Genomic DNA, 14168 nt, shown 5'->3' with positions numbered 1-14168 from the left:
ACAGTTGTTACTTCTCCTGTTTCATTTCTAATTCTATTGATTTGAGTCTTCTCTCTTTTTCCTTGATGAGTCTGGCTAATGGTTTATCAATTTTGTTAATCTTCTCAAAGAACCAGCTTTTAGTTTTATTGATCTTTGCTATCGTTTCCTTCATTTCTTTTTCATTTATTTCTGATCTGATCTTTATGATTTCTTTCCTTTTGCTACGTTTGGGGGTTTTTTGTTCTTATTTCTCTAATTGCTTTAGGTGCAAGGTTAGGTTGTTTATTTGAGATGTTTTTTGTTTCTTAAGGTAGGATTGTATTGGTATAAACTTCCCTCTTAGAACTGCTTTTGCTGCATCCCATAGGTTTTGGGTCATCGTGTCTCCATTGTCATTTGTTTCTACGTATGTTTTGATTTCCTCTTTGATTTCTTCAGTGATCACTTCATTATTAAGTAGTGTATTGTTTAGCCTCCATGTGTTTGTATTTTTTACCGATCTTTTCCTGTAATTGATATCTAGTTTCATAGCATTGTGGTCAGAAAAGACACTTGATATGATTTCAATTTTCTTAAATTTACCAAGGCTAGATTTGTGACCCAAGATATGATCTATCCTGGAGAATGTTCCATGAGCACTTGAGAAAAATGTGTATTCTGTTGTTTTTGGATGGAATGTCCTATAAATATCAATTAAGTCCATCTTATTTAATGTATCATTTAAAGCTTGTGTTTCCTTATTTATTTTCATTTTGGATGATCTGTCCATTGGTGAAAGTGGAGTGTTAAAGTCCCCTACTATGATTGTGTTACTGTTAATTTCCCCTTTTATGGCTGTTAGTATTTGCCTTATGTATTGAGGTACTCCTATGTTTGGTGCATAAATATTTACAATTGTTATATCTTCTTCTTGGATCGATCCCTTGCTGTTTATGTAGTGTCCTTCTTTGTCTCTTGTAATAGTCTTTATTTTAATGTCTATTTTGTCTGATATGAGAATTGCTACTCCAGCTTTCTTCTGATTTCCATTTGCATGGAATATCTTTTTCCATCCCCTCACTTTCATTCTGGATGTGTACATAGGTCTGAAGTGGGTCTCTTGTAGACAGCATATATATGGGTCTTGCTTTTGTATCCATTCAGCCAGTCTGTGTGTTTTGGGGGGAGCATTTAATCCATTTACATTTAAGGTCATTTTTGATATGTATGTTCCCATTCCCATTTTCTTAATTGTTTTGGGTTTGTTATTGTAGGTCTGTTCCTACTCTTGTGTTTCTTGCCTAGAGAAGTTCCTTTGGCATATGTTGTAAAGCTGGTTTGGTGGTGCTGAACTCTCTCAGCTTTTGCTTGTCTGTAAAGGTTTTAATTTCTCCATCAAATCTGAATGAGATCCTTGCTAGGTAGAGTAAACTTGGTTGTAGGTTTTTCTCCTTTATCAGTTTAAATATGTCCTGCCACTCCCTTCTGGCTTGCAGAGTTTCTGCTGAACGATCAGCTGTTGACCTTATGGGGATTCCTTTGTGTGTTATTTGTTGTTTTCCCCTTGCTGCTTTTAATATGATTTCTTTGTATTTAATTTTTGATAGTTTGATTAATATGTGTCTTGGCATGTTTCTCCTTGGATTTATCCTGTATGGGTCTCTCTGTGCTTCCTGGACTTGATTAACTATTTCCTTTCCCATATTAGGGAAGTTTTCCACTATAATCTCTTCAAATATTTTCTCAGTCCCTTTCTTTTTCTCTTCTTCTTCTGGAACCCCTATAATTCGAATGTTGGTGCATTTAATGTTGTCCCAGAGGTCTCTGAGACTGTCCTCAGTTCTTTTCATTGTTTTTTCTTTATTCTGCTCTGCAGTAGTTATTTCCACTATTTTATCTTCCAGGTCACTTCTCCGTTCTTCTGCCTCAGTTATTCTGCTATTGATCCCTTCTAGAGTATTTTTAATTTCATTTATTGTGTTGTTCATCATTGCTTGTTTCCTCTTTAGTTCTTGTAGGTCCTTGTTAAATGTTTCTTGCATTTGCTCTATTCTGTTTCCACGATGTTGGATCATCTTTACTATCATTATTCTGAATTTTTTTTCAGGTAGACCGCCTCTTTCCTCTTCATTTGTTAGGTTTGGTAGGTTTTTACCTTGCTCCTTCATCTGCTGTGTGTTTTTCTGTCTTTTCATTTTTCTTATCTTGCTGTGTTTTTGGTCTCCTTTTCACAGTCTGCAGGTTCGTAGTTCCTGTTGTTTCTGGTGTCTTTCCCCAGTAGCTAAGGTTGGTTCTGTGGGTTGTGTAGGTTTCCTGGTGGAGGGGACTAGTGCCTGTGTTTTGGTGGATGAGGCTGGATTTTGTCTTTCTGGTGGGCAGGTCCACGTCTGGTGGTGTGTTTTGGGTTGTCTGTGGCCTTATTATAATTTTAGGCAGCCTCTCTGCTAATGGGTGGGGTTGAGTTCCTGTCTTGATAGTTGTTTGGCATAGGGTGTCCAGCACTGCAGCTTGCTGGTCGTTGAGTGAAGCTGGGTGTTGGTGTTGAGATGGAGATCTCTGGGAGATTATCACCATTTGATATTACGTGGAGCTGGGAAGTCTCTTGTGGACCAGTGTCCTGAGGTTGGCTCTCCCACTTCAGTGGCACAGGCCTGATGCCTGTCTGGAGCACCAAGAGACTGTCCTCCACACAGCTCAGAATAAAAGGGAGAAAAAAATTGAAAGAAAGAAAGAAAGAAAGAAAAAAAAAGAGGATAAAATAAAATAAAGTATGATAAAATAAAATAAAGTCATTAAAATAAAAAATAATTATTAAGAAAAAAATTTAAAAAGTAAAAAACAAACAAAACAAACAAACAAACAAAAACGGACAGACAGAGCCCTAGGACAAATGGTGAAAGCAAAGGTATACAGACAAAATCTCACACAGAAGCATACATATACACACTCACAAAAAGAGGAAAAGGGGAAAAAATAATCTATATTGCTCCCAATGTCCACCTCCCCAATTTGGGATGATTTGTTGTCTATTCAGGTATTCCACAGATGCAGGGTACATCAAGTTGATTGTGGAGCTTTAATCCGCTGCTCCTGAGGCTGCTGGGAGAAATTTCCCATTTTCTTCTTTGTTCGCACAGCTCCCGGGGTTCAGCTTTGGATTTGGCCCCGCCTCTGCGTGTAGGTCACCTGAGGTCGTCTGTTCTTCACTCAGACAGGACGGGGTTAAAGGAGCCACTGATTTGGGGACTCTGGCTCACTCAGGCCGCGGGGAGGGAAGGGTATGGATGCGGGGCGAGCCTGCAGCGGCAGAGGCAGGCGTGATGTTGCACCAGCCTGAGGCGCATCGTGCGTTCTCCCGGGGAAGTTGTCCCTGGATCACGGGACCCTGGCAGTGGCGGGCTGCACAGGCTCCCGGGAGGGGATGTGGGGATAGTGACCTGTGCTTGCACACAAGCTTCTTGGTGGCGGCAGCAGCTGCCTTAGCATCTCATGCCTGTCTCTGGGATCCGCGCTGATAGCCGCGGCTTGTGCCCGTCTCTGGAGCTCCTTTAAGCAGCGCTCTTAATCCCCTCTCCTCACGTACCCGGAAACAAAGAGGGGAGAAAAAGTCTCTTGCCTCTTCGGCAGGTCCAGACTTTCCCCCGGACTCCCTCCCAGCTAGCTATGGCGCACTAGCCCCCTTCAGGCTGTGTTCACGCAGCCAACCCCAGTCCTCTCCCTGCGCTCCGACTGAAGCCCAAGCCTCAGCTCCCAGCCTCCGCCCGTCCTGGTGGTGAGCCGATAAGCTTCTCGGGCTGGTGAGTGCTGGTCGGCACCGATCCTCTGTACAGGAATCTCTCCACTTTGCCCCCTGCACCCCTTTTACTGCACTCTCCTCTGTGGCTCTGAAGCTTCCACCACCCGCAGTCTCCGCCCGCGAAGGGGCTTCTAGTGTGTGGAAACCTTTACTGCTTCACAGCTCCCTCCCACTAGTGCAGGTCCCGTCCCTTTTCTTTGGTCTCTGTTTTTTCTTTTTTTGTTTGCCCTACCCAGGTACGTGGTGAGTTTCTCGCCTTTTGGGAGGTCTGAGGTCTTCTGCCAGCATTCAGTGGGTGTTCTGTAGGAGCATTTCCACGTGTAGATGTATTTCTGATGTATCTGTGGGGAGGACGGTGATCTCCGCGTCCTACTCTTCCACCGTCTGCTCCTGAATCTCTATACTATCTTTTCTAGAAGTTGAGAAACATTCTTGGAGTAAAATCCCAGCATCAATACATTTTTATGTATTTATTTTTGTCGTGTGATCTTACTTCTCTGAGGCTCTATTTTCTCCATTGTTAAATAAACATAGTAATATTTAGCTTATCGAGTTGTTATAAGGTTTTTTTTTTGCTTTATAACAAATTTAATCAGTTATACATATGCATATGTTCCCATATCCCCTCCCTTTTGCATCTCCCTCCCACCCTCCCTATCCCACCCCTCCAGGCGGTCACAAAGCACCGAGCTGATCTCCCTGTGCTATGCAGCTGCTTCCCACTAGCTATCTACCTTACGTTTGGTAGTGTATATATGTCCATGCTGCTCTTTCACTTTGTCACAGCTTACCCTTCCCCCTCCCCTGTTATAAGGTTTGAGTGAAATAATGCATGCTAAGGGCCTAGCAAAGTACTCGGAACATAGTGGGCTCTTAGAAGATTTGAGATTTAATCCTCTCTCTAGATTCCACTCTAAGGCAAAATGGAGGTTAGGTAAGTAATCTTTAGGCCAGAACTACTTTCTGTAATTATTGGATAACCAATCATGTGATATTTATTTCTATATTCAATAGTCACTAAATTTTTAGGCAGAGTCAGTATCTTGTTAATACTTTATTGTAATCAGAGGGATTCTGACTTTCTTGTTGGTGAGAGGAAACAGCTCCAAGAAATGTGAAAGAGCTTCTCTAAGCCTAACTGGCAACCGTCAAAGCTTTTTAATATATGTTGTTTAAAGCCAATGAAAGTACAGTTTGTATTTTAATGGCAATAATGACTTTTCAAATAGGTAAAAAGATCCTGGAGTGCTGTGTAAAAAAAACCACCACACACACCCTTTGCTTTTAAGAATGTAGGAAGCCTGATTCTGGAACCATTACAATCAGTGAGCTACTCAGTCCTCTCACGGACTGACCTTTTTAGTAGCATCTGATTTCCTACCTCTTAGACCTGAGGTTATCATAAGTGAATTGCTGAAAAGAAGACAAAAGATCCATTCTATAATACACCTAGGATACTGAGGCCAGGTTAAATGGGATTTCTAGCACATTTGTGTTTCAAGGTCTGGTTTAGCTCACAGGTGGCTGTAATTCTGTCTGGCAAGGCCAAGAGCATCTTGAAATCTTGGCCAAAGTGCTTTCTTCACCCAACCTTTAAAGTCCAGGAATTGGGAGGCTCAAACAATACAAGTTTAATATTTTATCCCCACAGGCTCTGGCTATTACAGTAAGCCCTAACTCCTATCTTTCCTTCCAGTCTTTCTTTGCCACCAGTTTCTCTCTCCTTCAGTTTTCTCTGTCCTTCAATTATGACTTACCTCAGATTAATCTTCCTAAAATAGCTGTTGAACGAAGTCTCACCTCATCTTAAAACTTGTCACTCTCTGTTAAACAAAGTACAAACTCTGTAAAGTGGCAAAATCTGACCCCAAGCTACCTGCCTAGATTTTTCTCTCATTATAATCTTTCATAAACCTGACATGCCAGGCATATGTAATTTCTTGGGATCTTGCCAAAGCCCAGTGGTACTGCCAGAAGCAAGGTATACATCTCATTTGATTTTGAGATCCAGATACTTTTTCCACATATCTCCTTCCCTTGCACATGGGAATCCTTACATTCTATGCTAAAAAACATTTGCTTTCATATATCTTCAAGATATTCTGTGCTCATGAATCCGTTCCCCTAAACTGTTTTTTTTTTTTTTAAAGTAAAAGCCAGTCATACTTATAGGATCTTTCTATTTTTCTTCCCCAACACATCTCTCTCTGTAATAATAGGCTTGGAGGTGATTATCAACTTTCCAGAAAGTAAATAAAAGAGGAAAATGCAGGGTGGGGGTGGAAAGGTATTATATATATATATATATATATATATATACACACACACACACACACACACACATACTTATCTCTAAAAAATGTTATCAAGGCACCCATTAATTATCTCATTTAACCTTCCAAACAAACACTATGAAGTGAAATTTCAGTAAAATACTTTAGAGATAAAGAAACTGAGGACATTATGTAACTTGTCCAAATATACACAATTATTTGGTAGTGAAACCAGTATCTAAAGGCTGGTCTAATTTGACTTCATAGTATAGGCTTTCATTGAAGGGCATTGATAGGCTCTAGACATGAATGATATAAAAAGGCCTCTGTAGGGTACACTTGAAATCCTACAAGGAATAAAAATGTGATTCCAAAATTCTGTTTTCTGGAAGCTGAAATTTAAAATTTCTAGTTTACTACAAAGCAGGAGGGATGAGAACTAACATCACCTGGCAGTGTTAGTGATTATAACTTGTGAAAGTGAACACTCATAAAATACTGAGAGATCAGTAGCTCATTGTATATGTTCTAAGTCTGGGCCAGAGAGACAGTGGGACTTTAGAGAGAAATGTGGCTCTTGAGTACTGTCAGTGACCTAGTACATACTGAGGTAATTCAAATGCAAAGTCAAGTGGAGTAGCAGACCAAGAAAGTCCAAATGCCATTGGAACTTAGGGATGTTGGATTAACTTTAGGAAGCTTCGTCTAATAGCTTCAAGGCAAGCACAGACTAAGTCAGGAACATGAGTACAAAGCAGGTCAGAAGTCCTTATTCAGTGAAGGAAAATTTGGCAAAATCAACAATGATATACCAAGATATAAAGTAACAAGTGGTTGGATGATCCTTATAAGATTGTCAGTCAAAAAAAATGAAGTAAAAGTTGAACCAGATAGATGTATATTTTATCAACAATATCCACTGATCATTGTTGCTTTCATTTTTTATATAAAATATCATGAGTTTCCCTAGACCCCTGGCCTTAATGAAATTAAATGTTATTATGGTGATTTAATAGACAGTGAGAGGGTTTTGGAGTCAGAGCCAGTTCCAATCCTATTTCACCCCAGCCTGTTTATGTAAATAAGTTCTATTGGAACACAGACATGTTCCATGTTCATTTGCATATTGTCTATGGCTGCTTTCAAGCTAGTGTTGTTGAATAGTTACAACAGAGACTATATAGTCTCCAAAGCCTAAAATATATACTATCTGGCCCTTTATAGGAAAAGTTTGCCAATCCCTGGTTTAAAACAGCAATCATTTATTCTTGCTCAATGGTTGGTAGGTTGGCTAGAATAGTTCTCTTCCATTATGTTCACTCTAGGACATAACCTAAATACTACAGTCAGGTAGGGGAAAGACTTTTCAAGGTGATGAAAATTCAAGTAGCAATCTTCTCCAGGACTAGTCTCATATTGGCTCACTGTTGCTTCTGCCCATATACCTTTGGCAAAGGAAGTCAAATGACCAAGCCTGAAGTCAAGGGACAGGGAAGTATACTATACCCATGATGAGGCAAGAGTGTGGATGTAGGGAAAGATAGAGAATTGATGTCAATTATCCAATCTACTACGAAGTAATTGGCCATGTGATTATCTGGGGGTAATAGCATATCAGGTAGAATAAACAACCAGTACGTAAACCCAAAGGCAGGAGCATCCCTGGTTTATCCCTGGTATATTTGAGAAATGGCAAAAGGATCAGTAGGTCTACGATGCAGTGAATGAGGGGGAGAATTGTAGGAGTTAAAGAGTGGAGATGTAATGGGGACCAGGAATGGGGAGAGCATAGCCATTTCGGTGAGACAGGAAGTCAGTACAAAGTTATGAACAGAAGAATTATACATTTTGACTTCTATTTTAAATGAATCACTCTAACTCCTGTGTTGAGAATAGGCTCGAAGGGAAAAGGATTGAATCAGGCAGAACAGTTAGGAAGCTATTTCAGTAGTCTAGGTGAGAGATAATGGTGGTGGGTGGCAACTGTGGAGGTGAAGCGAAAGGTTAAATTTTGTATATGTATTGATGTCAGAACCAAGAGGATTTCCTGACAGATTGGATGAGCGGTGTGAGAAAAAGAGAGGAGTCATGGATGACCTCAATATGTTTGATCTGAATCGTTGAAGTGATGTAGTTACTATCAAATAAAATGGAAAAGATTGCAGGTTAAGTAGTTTTGAGAGGAGGAAGTTTGGTGAGGGATATATTGAGTTTGTGATATCTACTGGACACCAAAGTGGGCATATCAAATAGGCAAGAGGATGAACAAGACTGAAGTTCAGGAGAACATTTGGGAAACATTAGTTTCTGAGTGATATTTAAAGCAATAAGACTGGATTCATTCACTAAATGAGTTAGTGTAGGTAGAGAATAGGGCTAAAGACTGAGTGCTAGGGACTCCAACGTTAAGAGGTCTAGGACAAGAGGGAGGACAAGGAAGTAAGACTGAGATGGAGCAGCCAATGAGATAGGGTAAAAACCATGGGTGATTATATAGGCATTTTATGGAAAGGGCAGATATCAAACCTAAGTTGCCTTAGCTGCCTCAGTTTTCAGGCAGGGCAGGTTGGATTCCTCTTTCAGCACCATCACTGACTATCTTTTCAGACGTGGTTATACTGTCAGCACAAACTGGAGTTGAAGCATTGTGTTAAGAGTTACAGGAAATTTTAGTTTTATGCTGTCACAGGCACTTAATTCCCAGAGCCATGGGTTGGTAGGGGTTGCAGGCCTAGATTAATTTGAATGTTAGCATTTCCTGATGAATATCAATTTCAAAGTTCATTGCTTTTGTTTTCCTGGTGGCTATATCAGAAATAAGTCTTATCATAAATCTTCTATAAACACTAAAGTCCTACAGCTCAATTAATTCATTCCACGACGTAAACCGTCAGAATAATTTCAAAACTTCTTAGGCTAATATAGAGGAACATTTGTAATCTGGATCCTGATTTCCTCTCTGCCGTCACCTCTCATCCCTACTCCCCTCCCTCTCCTTGTTCCAGCCAAGTTGATCTACTGTACTTTCAGTTCCCTGAATGGGACATTCTCTCTTGCCTCCCTGCCTTTGAATGTGACCTTCCTTTGGAATAACTTTTTCTCTTCCCATCATCTGACTGCTACTTACTCATTTCGAGGTCTCCATTTAAATATTACCTCAGTCTTCCTTGATCCTCCAAATCCTGATATGGAACTTCAGAATTCCCACATCCTAACTCTAATTAAACAGTATTATAATTTCCTGTATATTTGTCCATTATCCCTCTAGATCAGAGGTTGGCAATTTTTTTTTTTCTGTAAGGGACAGATAGTTAATATTTTAGGCTTTGTGGGCCAAACATTCTCTGTCACAACTATTTGATCCTTTCATTGTAGCATAGTCATAGCAAACCAGTCATGAACAATACATAATCAAATTATTGCGTTTTAGTAAAACTTTATTTATGAAAAAAAGCCAGTGGATTGGATTTGGCTTGTGAGGGTAGGAAATATATTTCTGTTGTTTGTTATGTCCCAAGCACTTAGTGCAGTCCCTAAAACCAATAAGAACTCCACAAACATTGTTTAAAAAATAAAGGGCAATGTCGTAAATCTTGCTGAGAAAATGGTGTTACTGTGATCATGAAAAAGTTGTGCAATTTAAGTTACTTTATGTGTATTCTTTCAAAGCAGTGCTCAGTCCTTAAAATCTTTTCTTCTTTGCTCCTGTCTAAAATCAGCATCCATTTTAATGTTCTGACTCAGTTTTCCTAACTTACCCTGTATTGTGAGGCAGTTGTTACACAGACACTCGAGGGCTGCTGTTTAATCTGCACGTTTGTAGCCATGACCAGGAGTCATAGATATTGCTTTCTCTTTACATTCAGTTGAGATGGAGTTGTCCCTGAGGTTGAATCTGTGTGTTGTGGTTATTGGGAATCTGGTATTTATTGACCATTTGTGTCTCTTTGCAGTGCATGGAGTTTGGGTAAGTGGTGATTCATTTGCAGAGATATCATTTATTTAGATTCATTTAATGGAGTTTCATGTGGTTTCTCGGCCATGGTTTACTTCCCCAAATTATGAGCGGGAAATCAGGAGGTTTACAAGAATTTTGGCTTGTACCTTTGCCAGGTAATGAGTAAAACATGGTGTTGGGGATGAGAAGCTATGTTTGTGGTGGTCACATCTTTTAACCAGACATTGTCAGGATGTTGAGCCAGATTTGGTCAGATGAGCAAATTAATCCCTGGGAAGTCTCATTACTTCTGGGTTATTTAAAAGAAAAGGAAAATAATAGAAAAGATGTTTGTATTTTTAAAATGACTCCATAAAACGATAATTATTTCCACTTTTTTCTAGATTTGACTGTAGTTTATGTAGTACCAGGGGGTTTTAGTTGGTTTTGAGCACCAACCAAACCCAGAAGAGAAGGGGCTTTAAGACTCCATCCACCCTTAACTGGCCACAGTAAGATGGGCTTAGCATGCCCTGGGTGAAGAGATCTGACACTGAGCTTGTACGTGTGTGTAGAACTTGCCACTTATGTGAGTTGAAGTATTACCTCAGGCCAAAGTGGTTTTTCAACTATGTGTGAATTGTAATAAAAGTCTTTCATGTTTTAAAGTTAAATACAGAGTGAAGAGAGATAAAAAGGAGTTAATGAGAAGTTAGAACAGGAGAGTGAAGATTAGAAAATAGGCCATAAACAAGAATAAAATATTTTTAAAGTCCCTTTATATTTATAAAGTGCTTTATCGAGAAAAATAAATTCCAAAAAACTTTTACATTTGATTCCTTCAATAGCTCTCTAAACTAGGGGGGGTTCAGTATTCCCTTTGTGCAAATAAGGAAACTGACCTCCAAAGAGATTAAGTGACTTGGTTGTACCCAGTAGAGATCCTCATGGTTAATAAGGGAAAGGGCCATGCTTACTTTCACTGCTACTCACCTGTTCAGTTCACTGCATTCTTCCATAGTTTCTTCCCCCCCCCCCAACTTCTAAACCTTGAGGTTTCAGGGTTAAAGGACTGGGTTTCTGTTGGCTAACATTTTTCCTTTATCCTCATAGCCTGGTTTGGTTGTTTCTTCCATTGTTTCCCATCACTCTTATGGTCCAGTGTATCAGCCTAGGGAGAGGTGAATATGGAGGAACAGAGACTTGATGAAATTGTGATCAGGAGTCAGAAGAGTTACGTGTATTGAGTTTAAGCAGAGTTAAGGAAGAAGTTTTAAATGAAAGGAAGACTAGCAGTTGCTGTAAGAATGTTCATTCCCCAGATAAGAGACATTACTTTCTTTTCCTTCTTGATTATTAGTATAATAATTGACATTATTTGATGCAATGGTCATTTTATAAAGAGCACAAAGCACACATCCATTTTATGATGGTTAATTAAAGTTATGTAAACGAACATTTTAGTGAGCAGGATCAGTTGTAGTTTCCATTGGAATTAAAATGCTACAGCCAAGTTTTCTTTTAGGCTGAGCCTATGAGCCGTATGAATAGATTTTTTTTTTTTAAGTTTAGAAGGTACATTTGTTTCTTCGAGATTTAATCCTTAGTGTTCTCAGATGGCACACATCTAGGCGGAAGATATCTTACATGGAGATATTATCCTCTTTACTTGATGTAGCCTGACGCTATCATCGCATATTAACATTGTGTTTGTCTATATATGCCTTGGAAACATTTAAAATTTGTGCCCATTTTATTCACTAGCAGATTCTGATGCATGATACCCTACTGGAAACTACCACCTTACATTTATGTAAACAATGATCCAAATGTGAAAAATGTTTTAGATATGAATCCCAGATTCCCTTTTCTGTGCTGGGGAAGGTGCCCCAGAGCTCACTTCAGCCCCAGTTAAACTTGTACACATGGAAATGCTGTTCTTTGTTTGCATAATACCTTTGTACTCATGTTTTCTGTTCTGTTTTAACACATGGAGTTAGTTCCTCAGACTTCATATCAATCACTGAATAAGGAATTCTTTCATCTAGTCGCAGATATTTAACATTTTTCTTCACATTTTTTATGCTGTTCCTCAGTTTCAAAGGAAAATCTAATCCTATAGATGACTGGCCTTGGTAATTGTTATTGTCATTTTTATCATCATCCACATTATTTTCTGCGAGTTTTGCAGGTCACTCCTGGTTCACTATCAGAAAAGGAATCAGACTACAGGAAGTTAAAAGTTAAGTAAAAATTTGAAAACACAGATTAAAATAATTTGGTGTGTTCACATGGAAGAGCAGGGGGAAAAAAAGAAAGGTACAGTTGGGTCCAAGAATAATAAACAGTTTATGGAATGACAGAACTCTGAACCAAGTTTTAAAATAGTCAGGTGGCTACTCAGTTCACGTATTCTTTGGTCTCTGTCATCACCTCCGCAACATCAACACGATTTCTTCCTTTCATAAGCCAGTGGCTATGGATGTGGGTATTGAAAGGGCATATGGACTAGAAGCCAAGAAACCTGGATTCAAGATCTGACTCTGCTGCTTGGGTAAATCACTTAAAGTCTCTGAGTTTGTTTTTCTAGCTGTAAAATGGAGTCAGTGACATCTGGCTGCCTCCTCTATGGGATTAAGGTGAAGTAAATATAAGAGAGTTGGAAGCATTTTTTAAATTCTACACTTTTACACCTATATAAGGAATTTTTACAGTGAGCATTATTTGTATACTTGGTTATATTAGAAATTTCAGTAACTTACTTTATGTTCCCACAAATTTTTTAGACTAGGTACTTTACCTGTAAAGGATGTGGACTTGAGGGGGCGGAGGCTGCTGTTTCTCAGCAGAAATTTTTAGATTCCGTAGATTAATTAGCAAGCACGGACAGAACACACCTGATTAAAAAAACAAACAGAACAGAAGAATGGGGGGCAGACGTGCAAAGTGGAGGAGGTGAGAAACCATGGTCTTCCAGAGAATTCTTGATAAAGTGTGAGCTGAATTTCTTGCCCTAGGGTTTTGGAAATATCCTTGATTCTTCATTATAAATCTCTCATGACTAAGGCCAGCTTAGGTGTGGTTCAGTTTTTTGGAATCAATTCTAAGGAACCTAACTGTGAAGAAAAATAATGTTGGTCAGAGAGAACAGCAGCCAGAAACAAAGCCACCGGCTCTTGTTGTGGGAGATAATAGTTCACAGTGTGAACTGACACCTCACAGTCCTGATGAGTATTCTCATCAGTTGTATTGTCTTTGGTGACATCTGAATAGGCTAGTGGAATATCACAGTTGGTCACTGATTATTTTTATATTTATTTTGAAAATTATTTTGTGCTAAAAGGGAGGATCCTCTGCCTAGGGAATCTCAAATAATTATTAAGACATATTTCAATCTCTACTGGAAACTTTTGAACTAAATGACATCACCAGTGGCATAGAGTTGTGGAAAGAACATGGATGGGGGTCAGAAAACCTCTAATTTTAGCCTGAGGACCACATGTGTGATGCTGGATATGCTTCTTCATTCATCAGGGCCTCAATATCCTCATCTGTAAGATGTGGAATTGGAGTTGATGATTTTCTGTGCCCTTGCAGCTCTGATAATCTCATTATTCTGCTAACAATGGTGCTCCAAAGGTGCCATCACCTATGGTGGTTGACATAGAATAGAAATTTTTGTAGAATGCCTAAATGATAATTGTGTAGGCGGAAATGCTAACTAGTAGAATCAGAGTCAGGCAAATAGCAAAGACATTAAGACAACCAGAAAATAAAATACACTGAAGGATTAAGAAAACTGAATCCTTAAATCAGCAACTATGGATCACACTACTGATTAAGACAATTAAGTCTCTGTCCAGTACTACTTCACAAAAAAAAAAAAAAGATTTTCATTAAATTTGGAGGATATATTTGGGATAGTTTGATGTAAAAAGATTTGTTTCAGCAGTTTCAATTTTTGCTCAAAACATTTATTGGGAACTTCCCTTTTTATACCACTGCCCCTTTCCAAATAACAAGGATCCCATTGGCTGTTTTGAGGGGTGACAATTTAAGAGTGTTTGGCCATTAAAGAGAGGGAATATCCACATGGAGCAGACTGGGTAAGGCTCAGCAAAGACTGTGGATGGGTAAATATCCTATTGAATGATAACATATCAAGTCATATACCAGGGCTGTCAACATAAGCCCCTTACCC

Source organism: Mesoplodon densirostris, chromosome 2 (assembly GCF_025265405.1).
Source record: "Mesoplodon densirostris isolate mMesDen1 chromosome 2, mMesDen1 primary haplotype, whole genome shotgun sequence".
NCBI lineage: Eukaryota > Metazoa > Chordata > Mammalia > Artiodactyla > Ziphiidae > Mesoplodon > Mesoplodon densirostris.
The sequence above is the reverse complement of the archived record's forward strand: the minus strand, read 5'-3'. Positions refer to the sequence as shown.